Source organism: Saimiri boliviensis, chromosome 3 (assembly GCF_048565385.1).
Source record: "Saimiri boliviensis isolate mSaiBol1 chromosome 3, mSaiBol1.pri, whole genome shotgun sequence".
In the NCBI taxonomy this organism is placed as follows: domain Eukaryota; kingdom Metazoa; phylum Chordata; class Mammalia; order Primates; family Cebidae; genus Saimiri; species Saimiri boliviensis.
In genome coordinates this window covers 114140344-114158253 of record NC_133451.1, presented here as the reverse complement: position 1 = coordinate 114158253, position 17910 = coordinate 114140344, and the positions used below count along the sequence as shown (strand labels likewise).

General features: G+C 37.8%; 1 protein-coding gene and 1 pseudogene across 19 annotated transcripts in view; both read right to left on the bottom strand.

Annotated features, from left to right (window-relative positions):
• The window catches only part of TENM3 (teneurin transmembrane protein 3), a 2726163-nt gene that overhangs the window by 251467 nt on the left and 2456786 nt on the right, over positions 1 to 17910 (bottom strand). The gene's annotated exons all lie outside the window — the stretch shown is intronic.
• LOC120363880 (U2 spliceosomal RNA) lies at positions 2800 to 2911 on the bottom strand (annotated as a pseudogene).

Genomic DNA, 17910 nt, shown 5'->3' with positions numbered 1-17910 from the left:
TAATGATGGTTTGGTTGCACCTTATGACATTATATTTACAATTTAAATTTTATTCCTACATTATTATCTCTGTCTTTTGTACAATTTATAATAGATTCATTGCACTTTATTAGGGCCTTTTCTAATCATCGCAGTTTGGAAAGTTCTTTCTTCATGCAAATTCATGTAACTGACCATGTATTTATTTCTTCACATAGTTTAGTTATCCTACTACCACTGCTGTTATATTTCTATGAAAAATGTTTATTAACATGAACTGAACATTAGGTAGGAGCCCAAAAATCAGAGTCAGAAAAGTTGAACTGAGAGCTCTGTGTAAAAGGGACAGTTTTATCATCTTCGTGTTTTGTTTTTTTGTTTTGTTTTGTTTTGTTTTTTTTAGATGGAGTCTCATTCTGTTGCTAAGGCTGGAGTGCAGTGGTGCGATCTCAGCTCACTGCAACCTCCATCACCAGGGTTCAAGTGATTCTCCTGCCTCAGCCTCCCAAGTAGCTGTGATTACAAGCATGCACCACCACGCCCGGCTAATTTTTGTATTTTTAGTAGAGATGGAGTTTCACCATGTTGACCAGCGTGTTCTCGAACTCTTGACCTCAAGTGATCCACCCAACTTGGCCTTCCAGGGTGCTGTGATTATAGGCATGAGCCGCCACACCCAGCCAAGGATTTTTTTTTAACAGAAACTAAATCATCTCCCAACTGGCTTACTCACTGAAGTACTGCTTAGCCCCTCTGGTAGAAGTTGAAAAGACTATATTTTCCTTCTTAATCCCAACACCTCAGGACATGTTTTCATTCAACAAACACTTATTCAGTAACTGTTCTGTGTTAAGCACTATATTAAGTATTGAGGTTAAAAAAACAGATACCTTCTATTTTAACCTTAAATAGTTCACGTTAAGGGAGGACAGATTCATAGTGATAGAAGATCCTCCACAAATCCTCGGTGTTAGAAGCATTAATAACTTGTCTCTAGTTATGAACACCCAGAAAACCCAAAAAGAAGTATTTTAAGCAAGCATCAGAGACTAACAGTTAAAAGTCAGAATAAGGTTTCATAGAACAAAACTAAGAACTAGCCTACCAGATGCTGAAATTAACATCTGTAAAAGATGCTACCACCTGAGAGAAAGGACACAGACGTATTATAGCAGTTGAGAAAAAGAAGAGGAGTGTGACTTCAGGAACTGCGACCCTAATGTTAAGTCTTAGTAAACAGAGAGATGCACAGTGAACCAATTTATGTAATTATTCTGTGGATTACATCTCAACAAACAGGTCTGTAAGAATAGCTACTTTTCATTTATTTTGTGAATCAGAGTATACTCTAATTCTTAAATCCTGTATTTAAATTCATAAATCCATTTACATACATGCATATGACTACAAGAACTATTTTAGGAATTGCTATTTTTTTTTTCCTGAAACCCATGTAAACAGTTTATACTGACTTTTTTTAAAACTTAAAATTTCCATACAATTTTATGGTCATCTTGGTTAATTTTTAAAAAGTAACAGCATAAAATAACAGGCATTGGTTTTGAGTAGAACTTTTATTAGCCCTTCAATTATTTTCATATACAAGTAAGATTCCAATATATAATTGTAATGCCAAAGAAAAATTTCCATTTTGATCTTCCATTACGTATGAAAAACCAATTGCAATTTTTAAATGAAACCAAAAGTTCTTATTTTCTTGCCTAGATACAGTTCTCTACAGTCAGACTAAATTAAAAAGAAAAAAAAAAAGAGTCGATTTATAATTAGACTGCCAAACTTCTTCCACAAACCTCATTCTATCTGCCCTTAATGCCCTAATGTTTTTAGCCATACTTGACAGATTACAAGTATCCTATGTTTCTTTGTATTATTAGAAAGACCAATTCTTCTAAAGAAGAATGCATGATATTTTAAAAGAAAATACTTCTGAAAGGATCTCAAAGGTGGAGAAAATTAAGCAAAGAAAACACTTCAAAAGCAGGCTCCTCAGTGAAAAGTGCTGGGCCCTGGGAGCGTGACTCAAACAATGGGTGGACTGCTTCTGTGGTCCTCAGATGCTGACAAGCCTAACATTTGCCTTCTAATTCTCTACAAGAACGCACATTCCTAATCCGAAAAACACCAGAAGCTAAGTGCTTAAAGAGTTCTGAAATCCCATAAGATGGGCTGGAAAACTCAAACAACACACTCCTTCTTATCCAGAGGGATTTTTATGCTATTATAGACTTCATCTTAGAATGGTAACTACTCCACCCATCTTTGAATGGAAAGGAACGAAAAGAAAATGCTTTTTTAAATTGTGAGTTTCCAAATCGTGAATTTGCCTTTGAACAGTATTAATTCTTTGAAGTGAACTTTTTTGGTCTATAATTACCGTGCTGACATTTTACTTGACTGTAACATCTACCAGCATGCACACATCCCAGAATAAGACATAGTTCTGGGGAAATTTAAATTTTCTGCAGTGTCACTGGACATATTAGAATTACATCTGGGACAGACTTAAAAATTCTATGTTACCTTAAAAAGGCTACTGCTCATTTAGTTAAGTTACTGCTGGACTGCCAAGTAAGAGAGAAAAAAACCACATCATCTCTGTTTTCCATTTGGTACAAGTAAATGACAGTTCTTTAGAAAGATATCATAAAGCAATCATAAAAATAAGAGTCTAGTTGCCATGGTGGGAAGAGGGGATGGATAGCATAAGAATAGAGTAAGAAAAACTATGAAGGATTTCAGGGAGTGCTGATGCTTCTTTTTTGAAACAAGGTTGGCAACTGAAAGTGACTGCTGTGTTAAGAAAGATCCCATGACTGTCTTTGCACTCAGTAGGAAACACTGCCACGATCCATTATTACACTGGTAAGAACAGATACTATACTTGATCTGAGCCAAAAGGCCGAGATTCGATGATCCATTATTGTTATCTGTTATAAGTATTAGAGGTAGGAGTGTTAACAAATGTGTCACACATCTGCCACCACTGGAGTAGAATGTGTACATCAGATGATTAACCAATGAATGCCAGACCCGACAGGCTCAGCGCCTCTTAGGGTCATGGAAGTCTTCCTTTCCCCAGCTAGACTTGCAGAGGCACGGTCTGTGCACTCCTTGTTTTTCACTCTAAAGCTTTAGTGATCTGTGTTGGAGTTAAGAGTCTGGTTTCTACACATGAAGATTCTTCAAGTTCCTAAAACCATGTGTTTACTGTGAATATTGTGCAACTGAAGGCTGCTCCTATTTTCATAATATGAGGAAAAGCTGGGTTTGGATTGGAGAAATTCTGAACAGAAGTCAAGGTTGGTCTCTTTTTCTATTCTGATCAGGTATGGGAAGAGAATATTTTATTTTTGAGATGGGGTCTCACTCTGTTGCCCAGATTGGAGTGCAGTGGTGTGATCATAGATCACTGCACCCTCCACCTCCTGGGATCACACGATCCTTTCCACCTGAGCCTCCCAAGTATCTAGGACTACAGGTGTACACTACCATGCTTGGATAACATTTTTGTATTTTATTTTTGTAGAGATGGAGGTCTTACTATGTTGCCCAGGCTGGTCTCAAACTACTGGGCATAAGTGATCCTCCCATACTGCCCTCCCAAAGTGCTGGGACTTGAGGCACAAGCCATCATATCTGGTCTGGGAATTTCTTTTCAGAGAGATGGCAAATGATTGGGTTAGAAAAAGGAAACCATTTCTGTGGCTACAATAAAGCACTTAATTTCTTTCCCATGCCTTAGAATCTGTAATTATAAAATATTCCCAGAAAATTTTAAACAAAGAGCTATCAAGGAGCAAGTTTAAAATAAGATTTTGGTTCCTCACATGATACCAAAAGACAGTTTAGTCAAACTATGAAAACTGAAAGTTGTCATTTTCCTTCTACAGGGTTGGACTCAAATGAAAACTGCAGAAGTGAGCATTGGACAGAGCTGGTAGTGTGCTTAGCATATGGCCATGACACTAGCACTTAGCAACCTCCTCTGACGGTCATGAAGATGGGATGGGGTGGAGCGACATGGGATGTTCAGTAACTGATGGACCAGATGAAGAAGCTGATGTGGAAAAAAACAAATGGAAAAACCAAAACATTAAAATACGGGCTGGGACATTATATGAGTGAAAGTGCACAGGCTCGTCATTTTATTCTGAACGGTTATTCATTAACATTTAATAATAATGAATTCATATTCATGACAGCATAGACGCAATTTCTCAAATTGCTAAAAAGCACAATAAGAAAAGTAACCATAACACAGTTTAGAAATAAATCTATAAAACGTTATACTCTACTTTCTATTTACAACAAACCTAAGAAAATCTAAAATTAAGAGCTTGCGTTGTGTTTTGTACTAAGAGGGAAAAGCGTTTGTAAAGCAAACACAAACACCTGTACCAGTCCTCTGTTTTACTGTGATTTTCTGTTCTGCTAAACAAATAGGCAGATGTAAGAAGTGACAGGTCAAGATCTCTGCTTACTCAGGAGAATTAATCATGTGAGGTACATCTAGAAATGGAAGAGGAGATATTTCTTTTGTAGAAATATGCATAGTGAAGATTTAGAAAACAGGATTAATTCAGCAGTTAACATACCGATCAGATTCTACAAACATGTTACAATTAAAGACTTTTAGTTATGTGCACTCAGATATACACAGATTCCAATATGAATAGCTTTTGAAGGGACCTCTGCTAACTAGAGCCGGGATTATGCAGAACCTTTTCAAAAAACAGATTAACTCTTGGACACACTTCTGATTATCCATAAGTAACTTGTCCATTTTCAGGATTATTTGTGGACAAAGTAAATCTCTGGTAGGATTCCCTATTTCTTTGCACATTTCCAGACTATTTTCAATTGCTTGGGGAATAAAAACTTGTGGGTTTTCAGAGAGTAAAACTTACTTTAATGAACTGAAGCAAAATACTGATAAAAAGATAGATGTCAGCCAGAAACAGTGGCTCACGCCTGTACTCCCAGCACTTCGGGAGGCCGAGGCAGAAGGATCACTTGAGCCCAGGAGGGTGCGGCTTCAGTGAGCCATAACTGTGCCACAACACTCCAGTCTGGGTGATAGAGCAAGTCCCCGTCTCCAAAAAACAAACAAAACAAACAAAATCCCCCCCAAAACAGTAAATAATTGAGTCAAGGATTCAACAATATTTGTAGAGCACTTACTTGCTGTGTGCTTGGAAATGTTACAGTAGTACACAAAATAGACATGGCCCCTGCTGTCAATTTTTCTAGAAAGAAAAATTAAAATGAAACAAATAACAAAGTAAAAATACAATTGGCCCTTCAACAAAAGGGGTTTGAACTGCACAGGGGCACTCACATGCAGATTTTCTTCCTGCTGTGCCGCCCTGGGACAGCAAGACCAGCCCTTCCTGTTCCCTCTTCTCCTCAGCCTGCTCAGCATGAAGATGACGAGGATGAAGACCTTTTTGATGAACAGTAAGAATATTTTTGGCTGGGCGCAGTGGCTCACGCCTGTAATCCCAGCACTTTGAGAGGCCGAGGCAGGCGGATCACAAGGTCACTTGGTCGAAACCATCCTGGTCAACATGGTGAAACCCCATCTCTACTAAAATACAAAAATTAGCTGGGCATGGTGGTGTGCACCTGTAATCCCAGCTACTCAGGAGGCTGAGGCAGAATTGCTTGAACCGGGGAGGCAGAGGTTGCAGTGAGCCAAGATTGCACCACTGCACTCCAGCCTGGTGCTTGGCGATGGAGCGAGACTCTGTTTCAAAAAAAAAAAAAAAAATGTATGTGTGTGTGTGTGTATATATATACATTTTTTTTTCGGCCTTGTGCAGTGGCTCATGCCTGTAATCCCAGCACTCTTGGAGGCCGAGGCAGACGTATCACCTCAGTTCGGGAGTTCGAGACCAGTAGAGATGAGAAACCCCATCTCTACTAAAAATACAAAATTAGCTGGGTGTAGTGGTGTGTGCTTGTAATCTCAGCTACTCGGGAGGCTAAGGCAGGAGAATCACTTGAACCCAGGAGGCAGAGGTTGCAGTGAGCCCAGATTGTGCCACTGAACTCCAGCCTAGGCAACGAAAGCGAAACTCCATCTAAAAAAAATATTTTCTCTTCCTTATGATTGTCTTAATAACACTGGCCCTTCTCTAGTTTCTTTTATTGTAAGAATACAGTAAATAATATGTACAACATACCAAATATGTGTTAATTGACTATTGATCAGTAAGGCTTCTGGTCAATAGTAAGCTATTCGTGGTTAACTTTTTGGGGAGTTAAATGTTACACGAAGAATTCTGACTGTGTGTAGGTGAGGTGGCACCCTAACCTGCTAATTGTTCAAGGATCAACTGTAATTGCTATGGCAAGACGCAAACAGGACAGAGAAATGGAGTAAAACTGGTGGGCTATCTAAAAAGGGCAGTGAGGAAAGGTATCTCTGTGGAGCTGTATTAAGCTGCGATCTAAAGACAGAGAAAGGAAAGTCGTACCAGTTGAGAGAGGCAGAGTCTTCTGAGAGAGGGAACTGACTGGGTAACACCACTAGGGAGGGAGACTGTGGTACAGGAAAAGGCCAGAGGGCAGAGGTAAAGGCAGAACAAGACAAGACTGGAAAGAGGTGAAAGCCAAGTTATACAGGGTCTGGTAGGCCAGGAGAGGTTTTGTGCAAGAGACAACTGAGATTCAGATTTTATCTAAAAAATATTCTGGCTGCTAGAAATGAAGCTGGAAGCAACTGTAGAGGTCTCAAAAACAAAACAAAACAAAAATCCACAGTGCTGTGCTGGAGGGATCTAGGAGAAAGCCTTGCAAGTAGAAACTGGAAAGGTGAGGAAAACAGAATAGGGTGGGGAAGAATGCTGTTCTCTTTCTGCACAACCAACTAAAAACTTACATGTATATGCCTTTCTGAATACAATATTTGTTATTAGCTGTATCAACTTATTAAACTATAAACTGAAATCTGATAACTCACAGATTTACTTGAAATGTCGGGAATCCTTCAGAGGAAAACTGACAGTATATTATGTTTCCCTTCATTTTAGTTTTTTGAAACATTCTCACCTGAACACCTTGAAGTAAAAGGCACTATACAATATTATGGTTCTTAAATATAAAAATAAAAGGCAACCTCCCTCTTCTACTTAATCCAGAAGGATTAAATTGATGATATTATCTGATTTGGTATTCCAAAGAATAAAATAAGCCCTAATAAAGAAAATTACTTTTATAAAGATTCATATCTGACTATCCTATAGTGACAGTATGTAAAACACTTAAAACAGAGTAGCTGATACAAACTAAAAATAAAATACTTACTTGGAAAATTATCCTTTCTATAGATGGAGTACCACCAGAAAAGCATTTATCAACAACTTACATATATATATGAATAGAACTTATTATATATATGTATATAATAAGTTCTATTTCAATTTTTTAAGTTTTTTGGTGAAAAAAAGATGAGACTTTAAAGATCTTTTGTTTTTAAAGATAAGGGAACAGTAGCCTAGATGAGGCCTTGGTAACCTGTTGACGGTTAGAGGTTATTAAAAGTAGAATGCTAATCTCCTTGTGCTCATCCATTCTTATTACTTCACTCATAAAATCAACATACACCAACCACAGGTAACACAACTAAACTTTCTGAAGATACATGTCACCTCAAAATAGAAGCTATAACTCTACCGATGCAGCAGAATAATTGCATGAACCTCCTGACACAAGAATTTCCCTCTTCCTCCTATTTAATTTGGAGGAGTTCAAACAAATATATTTTGTAGTGCCATTCGTTCTCCTGGTCTCTATGTTGACACACATCCTTCCCTCCCTTCTTCCCTCCCTCCCTTCTTTCTTTCCATGCATGCATGTGTGCATCCGTGCATCCATGCATCCATCCATCCATCCATCCATCCATCCATCCATCCATCCATCCATGCATCCATTGAATCATTACTGGTATATTTGTTTCTTCTAGTAGGAATGTCACAGGTCAATCACAAGCTAGATTCATTTAGGAACTCCTTTATTATGTCACCAACATTGGTATAGCTTCCAAAGTTAGACTGCTTGGGATCAAACTCCATTTCAAACTTTTACTGGCTGTACAATCTTAGATGAGTCATAGAAACCTCTTTAATCCTTGTGTTCTTAACATCTACCACCACAATTATTGTGAGGATTACACAGCCTAATGTATAGTCAAAATCTGTAACTTTCATTTATAGTGATATGGGAAGTAGACACTGAACAACTCTCCTACTAACCTTAAAGAATAAAAATTTTATAGAATCACTCTTACTCATATCACTGAGTTTCTAAGAAAGTAAAGTATACTAAGAGGCCAAAAACCGGGTGAAGCCAAAATTTGACCTTGAGCTTCATCATTAAAGAGTACATGGAATCCTGGGGTGAAGATAAAGCTCAGGGCGTATCCGTTTGAAAGCAGAGAGTTTAATAAGAACCCTTCCATAAACCAAGGCTCCCAAAGAATTGCACTCTCAGTATAAGGGAAACGATAATAAACCTACCTTATATAAAGCAACACGAAGAAACCTGCCTGTCTTGACCTCGGCTTTAGGTAGGGAAAGAAAAACATCTCCATCAAGAATTTGTAACCAAGAGGTAGCCCTCAAATGGGTTTGCCCACCAAATTTACATTACCTGTGTCTGAAAATCTCAAGCAGAGGAATAAAGTGTCCCAGATAAGCTGTGCCTCAGGTACTTGGCAGAAACAAAGGAAAATCCTCTGCTAAAGAATTCCCCTACAGCCAGAACTCTAAGAATTTCCACAGATACAGTTCCAATAAATATGACCTTATAGCCAAAAATATAACAGAAAACCATTGGCATGATGAGAGGCACAAAATAAATACTCACTTTACCAAAAAAAGGGAAGAGATTTTATTATAAAATACTCGATTCTGGCTTTGGTATCATAACTCTCAAACTAAGTAGGTGCTCAACAAATGACAACTGCTGTTTATGATTGTCACTACTTTTTTTTTTTTTGGAGACAGAGTCTCTGTCACCCAGGCTGGAATGCAGTGGCATGATCATAGCTCACTGAGGCCTCAAACTCCTGGGCTCAAGCGATCCTCTCATTTCAGCCTTCCATATAGCTAGGTCTACAGTGTGTGCCACTATACCAGGCTTACTTTTTAAAAAACGTTTCGTAGAGACAGGGTCTTGCTATGTTACACAGGCTGGTCTTGAACTCCTAGCCTCAAGCTATCCTCCTGCTTCGGCCTCCCAACAAGCTGGGATTACAGCCATGAGCCACTATGCCTGGCCTGTTGTTACTATTTTATTAATGATGGCTTATTAAATGTTATTCAAAACCAGATTTTGTGGTTGAGCTTGTGGGCTTTTAGCAATAAAACATGTTTGCTAATCTTCTCCATCATATTAAGTGCTCAATTGCTAGTACTGAACTCTCTGGCATGAAAATACAGCGTACTCTTCATTACATATGTATGTTAAGCCACTAGCAAAATTCCTACAAAATAGCATGGATTCAATAAAAGTTCTCATCTAACTTTTTTTCCTTAACCAATCACATGATTGAAAATGTTTGTACCACCCTATAATTAAAAAAAAAATCAATTCAGTATATTGTTGGATGATTATGTTTTTTAAAGATGCTCATGTGCTGCACAAATGACAGATTTCCTAACATTCTGCTATTTTGAGGTTTTAAGGAAATGAAGGAAGTCCAAAAATATTTTGTTTTCTACACACACACACACACACACACACACACACACACACAAAATCTAAAACTCTGAATCACTTTCTATGGCTTAGGATAAAGTCCAAAATTGCAAACCCATAAGACAGCACTTGATGTTGCCCTGTTAAGTCATGTTAGATGTTCTTCAGTTTTTCAAAAACACCATGCTTTTAAAAAATCAAAATAGAGGTTAAGAATTTATGCTGTGAAATCAGACTTCCTGGAGCTAGAATTCTGGAAACCATTTACCAACTGTTTGAATTTGAGCAAGTTATGTAAACTCTCTGAGTTTTAGGTTTTTCATCTGTAAAATGGGATTAGTAATAGAACCTACCTTAGTAATACAATGAAAGTGTTTAAAACTGTGCCAGGCACACAGTGAATGCTCAGTAAATACTAACCTTAGTACCACTCTCTCTCTCTCTGCCTGAAATGATCTACATGTGTTTCACATGTGAGCAAAACACTGATTCCTCAGGAAAATCCTCCCTGATCCTCCAAACTAGGTTGGTTCCTTCTATTAGGAGTTCTGTTAGCATATGCAGCTCCTCTTCATTGACCTTTGCAAAATTACTAAGTTCTAGGAGAGCAGAACCCACATATACATATGAAAAAAAGGATGCCATAAATATATATGTGTATTTCGTATTTCATATATATATATATATATATATATATATATATATATATGTATATATATTGCATCTATTTTTTTTCACTAAGGTATCTCAACTCCTAGCCTGTATCTTGACATGAAGTAGGTGCTTTATCAACACACTGTTGATGCCATTCTGTCAGTCTGTTTTCTCACTCCTTGGTGAGACATATGAGATCACTGGATATTTTTTAAGTGAAATTTTTATTTGGTGAAAACAAATATTTTGTTAGCAATTTCTTCTGTAAAACATCTTGAATTTTAGTCCCTCTTACTCCCTCCACCAACCCCTGCCCCATGGTTTCATAATAACTTACGGGGAAAAAAATGCCATATACCAGAAGGTAAAACGAACAAAAGCTCCAAGTAGGGCTAAGGTTATAAGGTTTAAATTCAAATCAAACTTTCTTGTCAGTCTTAGATTTACCCTTTCCTATTCTCTATTGTGCTTTTACTTTTGTCCCATAGTAAACTGAGTATCAAGATAAATTCTCTATGTGTATTAGGAACAGTGCTCAAGTCAAATTATGTAATATTTTATAGTTAACAAAAAAAAAAGAAATAGAAGAACATGACAAAGGTTCTGTGAGACAGAGTGTATTCTGACATCACAAGGGATTACATCCATCCTGGGCAGCATAGTAAGACCCCATCTCCAAAACATAACAAAACAAAACAAAACAAAAAACAGCCAAGGCCATGCGTGGTGGCTCACGCCTGTAATCCCAGCACTTTGGGAGGTCAAGGTGGGCAGATGAAATAAAAATAAAAATAAAAAATAAGTGATAAAGAGTTCCACAAGCAAGAGAAATATTTTGAAGTATAAACAGAACCGCTGCTACCCTCTAAACAGCCAAGATGCAACACTGACTCAGGATGCACAGTAGGTATGTGCAATGATTGTCCTGAGAGGTTTATAATTTGATATGCTTTCAAATTTCATTTAAGTAAACTAGCTCTCAATTCTTCAACAGAGCATGGATCCAGACCTATACTTATGATTCTGCTAAAATATTTCTTTTTTTAAGACAGTCTCACTCTGCTGCCTAGGCTGGAGTGCAGTGGTGCAATCTCAGCTCACTGTAGCCTCGACTTCCCAGGCTCAAGTGATCATCCCACTTCAGGCTCCCAAGTAGCTGAGACCACGGGTATGAACCACCACACCTGGCTACTTTTTCCTATTTTAGTAGAGATGGGGTTTTGCCACGTTGCCCAAGCTTATGTCAAACTCCTGGGCTCAAGTGATCTACCCACCCCAGCCTCCCAAAGGACTGGGGTTACAGGCATGAACCACCACAATGGGCCTAAAATATTTCTTGCACACTGTTTAAAGTGCTCTACACAACATTATTCTCATCTAGGGATTCTACTCTCGTGCATTTAGGGAACAATATATCCTTTTTATCCATTTTAAGCCAAGAATTCCTATACACTGTGTGTCAGTAATCATAAAATAAATAATCTCTGAAAATAAGTCTTGGCGTGATTCTAGGTCTATATCCTTTAACAAGAAGAGGCTTGGCACTGAACAATTTCCTTATTATTGTACTAGGTCATCTTAAAAGTCCTTCACTAATGTTTTCGTTACGTATTTTTGGTTTTACAAATTCATGATTAAAGGCTGCATACTTATTATATGATTTTCATTAACTCATTCTTCAGATATTTACTGCGCACATCCACAGTGTTCTAGACGCTGGGGATACAGCAATGAAGACACTAAGGTCCCTGTCCTCACATCTGCTATACTTTACAGTCAGCTTCTCCAGCACTCTATCTGACATCTCCACGTGGGTGTCTGTAAGACAGCACAAACTTAGTACGTCCAAAACAAACTCAATTTCCCTCCAAATCCAATCTCACCCACACCGAATCTTCTTCATCTCGGTAAATATTATACAAAGTTATATTCCCAGAACCTAGAACAGCCCATGACACATAGAAAGTGTTAAAATCAGTATTTGTTGAATAAAGGAATGAAGTTAATAGCTGTGCTTAGAGGAGAAATTTTAATGCAGTATGAAAATTTAGTATCATTTGAGTTATCCTTATGGTTGCTGACGATCACAAACTGGGTTTACACATCCAGTATCTTCCTTCCAATTCTGAATAACACTTGTGCACGCTCAATTCTCTGTAATTAAAAAAAATTAAAATATTCCCTGAACATACAGATACCATGTTATTCCTCTCTTCCCCATTAATAGCCAAACTTCTTGAAAGAGTTCTCTATTTCTACTGTCTCCACCTCCTTGCTCACTCCTGACTTCCACTCCTATCGCTCCAGAGAAGTTACTAATAGATCATCAGTGGTCTCCATGTAAATGAATCAATCAGACAAGTTTTATTTTTCATCTTCCTTGATGGTTTTCTACACCACTGATTAGGTCCCTCTTCAAATGGTCTCCTCTGTTGCCTGCAGGGACTCTGCATTCTTCATCTCTCAGCACTTCCTCCTTGCCCCACTGCTTGTACCTTCTCATGCTTTTTTTCGAGGCTCCTCCCCCTTTACTAAGCCATTGAAATATAGAATCACTCAGGGCTCGCTTCTCACCCTATGCTTTATTTTTTTTTAAGCAATCTCATCTATACCCACAGCATCAGTTATCATCTACATTATAATCACTTTAAAATATATATCCATAGCCCTGACATTTCCCTTGAGCCACTCAGCCATAGATCTAATGGCTTGATAGATCCACTTGAATCCTGCAAAATGTCTCAGTCTCAGAATGCTCACATGAGGACTAAGGATCTTTACTCAGCCCCCAAACTCTGTTCTATTTTAGCAAACCCCCTCTCCGAAAGTGGTACCACCGACCATCCTTTCCTGCAAATCATAAATGTAGGTGTCATCTTGGAAACCTCCTTTTCCTTCACTTTACATTCATACTATATTGGTATCTTCTAAATATCTTCCATCTCCCACCCACTTCAACCACACTAGTACCTCCCTGTACTCTCCAATTTGCTCCATATGGTAATCAAATAATAATGGAAAATAACAATCTGGTCACATCTTTCTAACTCCCAGCAATGTTTACTGCTTTGTGGCCAAAGATCCAAATCCTTAAACAAAGCTCACCTCTGCATGATGCGGCTTTGCTCTGTTCCAGCAACAATCATCTTCTCCCAATTCCTCAAACATGTCATCCTCCCTCCTGCTACTTTTGCATATGCTCTACCCTTTACCTGTATTTTCTTTCTTTCTCTCCTTCCTCTGTCCCCAGATATGTGCCATTCATCCTTCAAATCTCTGCTGAAGTATCAGTTCCTTGAGTGACCTGAGTGGTGACTTGACATTTATTTGTATGATCACTTCATTAATGTGACTTGTTAGCTTATAAGCTTCCTTTTCTGAATTTGCTTACTGTCGTATTCCCAGCATTTAGCCAAATACCTTATGTCTCTGGGCACTCAATAAATAACTGCTAATAACTTGTTTCTTCAAAATCTTCCTGGGTATATCTTTGGTAAAACAGAAGAGAGATGTGGATGCCTGAACACCTGCCTGAAATGCAAACTTAAAAAACACTATCTAAAAACTTGTATTAGACCAATTAACTTCTATATTTAAGCATTCAATTGTCACGCTCTATGAGCATTTTTACTCTGTTCAAAAAGAACAGCCAAAAGCAAATGGCAAGTGCTTTAAAGGCCTTGCTTAATAAACACATAGTAAAATCACTGGGAAGATTACAAACAAGATACTCCCCAAAACAGCAGTCCGTGAGAAGCAAGATGAATCAATCATCTTCCATGGACATACAAATATATTTCAGTGCACATTCATAGAACACCATATGGGGTACCTAGAAACTTAACACGCTGCAGCATACAAGAAAACACAGAGACAGGGACACAAATGTATCCACAGAAACCTAATAGAAAATTAACATTAAGTAACTAGTCATAGCTAAATAATTAAACATGTGGAAAATGTAGAATTCCTGTAGGCAAGGAGATTATGCAGATGGTATCATAGAAAAGTTTTGAACAGGGCAGAAGGTGGTTTCACAGTGAGAAGAAAGGAGAGCATTTTACATGCAAGTGGAAAGGGTTTGCAAGTGTAGAGACCAAGTAATAGGAGAAAACAAAGTGCCTGCTCCAGGAATGGTAAATAAATAGTTTACTTGACTGAAGCTGAGAATTTGGTTTAGGAAGTAATGGACCATAAAACAGAAAGATAAAGTAGCTGGTAAAAGACCTCAAAGTACGTAATTAGAAGATTAAACTAGACAAGAGAGAGATCTTACGTAGAAAAGAAAGAGATGGCAATGATATTTATAAAGTAAGAATTTAGATCCTGCAATTACAGATTGTAGTTCATGATGAACTGACTGCAGGAGCTTGCCTTTTTGAAAACCGAGTCAAGAAACTACCACTGCCACTGACTTATGTAAGAGTTCCACAGGATACTGAGAGAATGCAAAGAGGATGAAACAGGAGAAAAGTGAGAAGCCAGAAAAGATATTCCAGAGTAGAGAAATGGCAGATACTATCAGAGCTCCTAACACTTCATCCACACTGTACTTCCCTGAAATCCTTATTTTTTCTTAACTGAAACACACAGTTAACTGTAGTTATGTCTTTCATTCTTCTGGACACTCCTTTAGGGTACCTAGCATATCGATATCTTGCCAACTGTCCGACTTTTAGTGAATAATCACTGAATGCATAAAAAGCAAACAAGGGGGAAAAAATCCCGACTCCCTGACATACAGTAAAAAACTATTTAAAACATTCCATCTGACCAAAAAATGAAGTATCTAATAGTTACATGAGTTAAACTTCAGCTTTCTGATAGCAAGAGAGGCAACAGATGAAATTTTCACAGATATGGGGTGAGACGGAGTGACTTCACAGAAATTTTCACCATGAGCCAGCAGAAAAAGGCTCCATGCTGAGGAATGAAGCCTAAAACAATATAAAATATTTATATGTGCCCAGGGTTCCACTAAGCCATCAAAGCAGGAAAACATAGGTGGCTGGCCTGAAGATGAGTAGCAGTCACTTCTGCTTATTTTTTTCAGCAAGTCAGTGCTTTTTTGTCTTGACAGAAGGAAAGAAAAAAAAAGTGTGTACTTTTTGTGGCAGCCAGGATGTGATCCTCTGACCCACTTGTGAGCTGCCATCAACCACTAAGAAACCTCTCAAGAGTTCTAACTGGAATTTCACTGAAGCGAAAAGGCATGGCATGCCTATTGGCAGCTATTTTGCTCCGGTGTCCAGTAAAGGCATTAGTTGTGACATTCCTGTTCAATGGTCTTCAGTCCTACTGCTAGAACAAGGCCACACTGATGGAAGAAAAGACTTGAGAAGCTATTTGCATGTTAATTTTATAAGAATGGCTTACAAATCTCAATGGATTTTCTCTGGACAGTGCCAGTTGACACTGGTTGCCCCAACATAATTACAAGTTACAAACTTGATCTACTAAGAAGGAAGACTTGCTATAAATAGAAAAGAAAAATACTACTACTAACAGCAGAAACAACAATCTAGTTAATCTGTGCAAATCTAATGTAAATAAAAATACACCTTATTTGTTTGTGGCATTTATCTCAATCTCCATTTGGAGTTTCTACATATTGGACAGAATTCTCCATTGTTGTAAAGCCAATAAATATAAAATACAAGAATAGATAATATGAATATAAAATAAATAAAATATATATAAAAATACTTGTATAGAGGTTATTGTGTGCCAGTAAATATTCTAAACATTTCACATAAATTAATAGTATCTTAACTCATTTAATTTTCACATTGATTCTGAAAGGTAGGTACCATTATTAGTAACATATAATAATGTAATAATGGTTATCATATTCATTACGGATTAAATGCCATTACAATAAAAATTCTGTTGTGTTTTTTTGAGACAGGTTCTCGCTCTGTCACCTAGGGTGGAGTGCAGTGGCGTAATCATAGCTCACTGCAGCCTCAAACTCCTGGGCTCAAGTAACCCTCCTACCTCAGCCTCTGGAGTAGCTAGGACAGCAGGTGCATGCGACCACACCTGGCCAATTTTTCAATTTTAATTTTTGTAAAAATAGGGGTCTTGCTATGTTCCCCAGGATGGTCTTGAACTCCTGGGCTCCAGTGATCCTACCACCACATCCTCCCAAATCAATGGGATCACAGGCATGAGCCACCACTCCCAGCCACAATAAAAATTCTTTATGAAAAAAAAAAGATTCCCCCCTTGCTCAAATCACAGCCTTAGAAGTATTCTGCCTTTACCCAGAATCTGTGAGGAGAATACAATAATCACAATAATTCATTTTTTCAATAGAAATACCAACAAAGATTTCAGAACAAATATCAAAATATACTAAAATATGTATATGAAGGTCACAGTTTGAAAATCAGTAAGCAGTCCTACTGAGAATTTATTTTCCAGAGTAAAGATGAACACATTTCTATTTGAAACTCTCTAGAGGATTTCCTTAGACAGGTCTAATCATCTGAGGAAAACGTACAGCTTGGTTGTTGTTTTCCTATTATAATCCACACTATCTTTCCACGTACATGTATTAAAAGGCTAAATCTCTGCATTGGGCGAATTTGAGGATGAAAGTGCAAGTCCATACCACAGCAACACTGACTCTTAATACATCCAAAAAGTCTGTTATAAAACAAAAATCATCCACCAAGTTTCAGCTTGCTTCGACAATACGCTATATAGTATAAGAGAAAAAAGATCCATTTTGTGTTTTGGCATATCTCTAAGAATACATCACTGTGAAATCAGTGACCGTCCAATTATAACTACAAAACATAATCTGGTCTTGCTTTTCAAATCCAGATTTTTATGTACTTCTCAAACTGGACCCTGTGTTGCAGCTGGCGCAAAACCAACTTTGGCATAATGTTCTATACCTAGGATGAGCATATTGTCCAGACTGGAAGACTTTTGAGAGCAAAAGCTGGTGTTATTCGTAATTCTGCTGGCAGCATACAGAGTCGATGAGCATGCACGCTTATTCCCTCTGTCCTCCAGGGGCTTATGTACCCACTGTCCTCGGGTATCTCATGCTTACTCCCTGCCTTCCACTTAAAGCAAACCCATTTCCAATACTGTCCTCATGCAGGGAAGTAAGATTTGAATTGAAAATTTGCTCAGCCACTTACTGTATAATCCTGGGCAAGTTGTTCAGTATCTCTGCAAGTTTGGATTTTGGAATTCTGTAGAAGTGAATTTTATCTCCATCACTTATCTTCTCTGAATCCTCAGGGAATTCACTTAATATTTCGAAGGAACCACCTCTTATATATTAAACAAGAGAAATAATACTATCTCCCATATGGATTCTGGGGAAGAATATATAGAATAATGAACTCCAGTGACGAATTGTTTGCTGTCTTCATTGTGTACACACATTACTCTCCCTTTTCCAATTAGGTTACAAAAATCTCAGCAAATTTAAACCATGGTATATCCCTTACCTGATGTCTCTCTACTTATGTAGCCTTGCTTTCTGCTTTGCACATGAAATAAACAACAAGAAATGGTTACAGCAATAGCCTT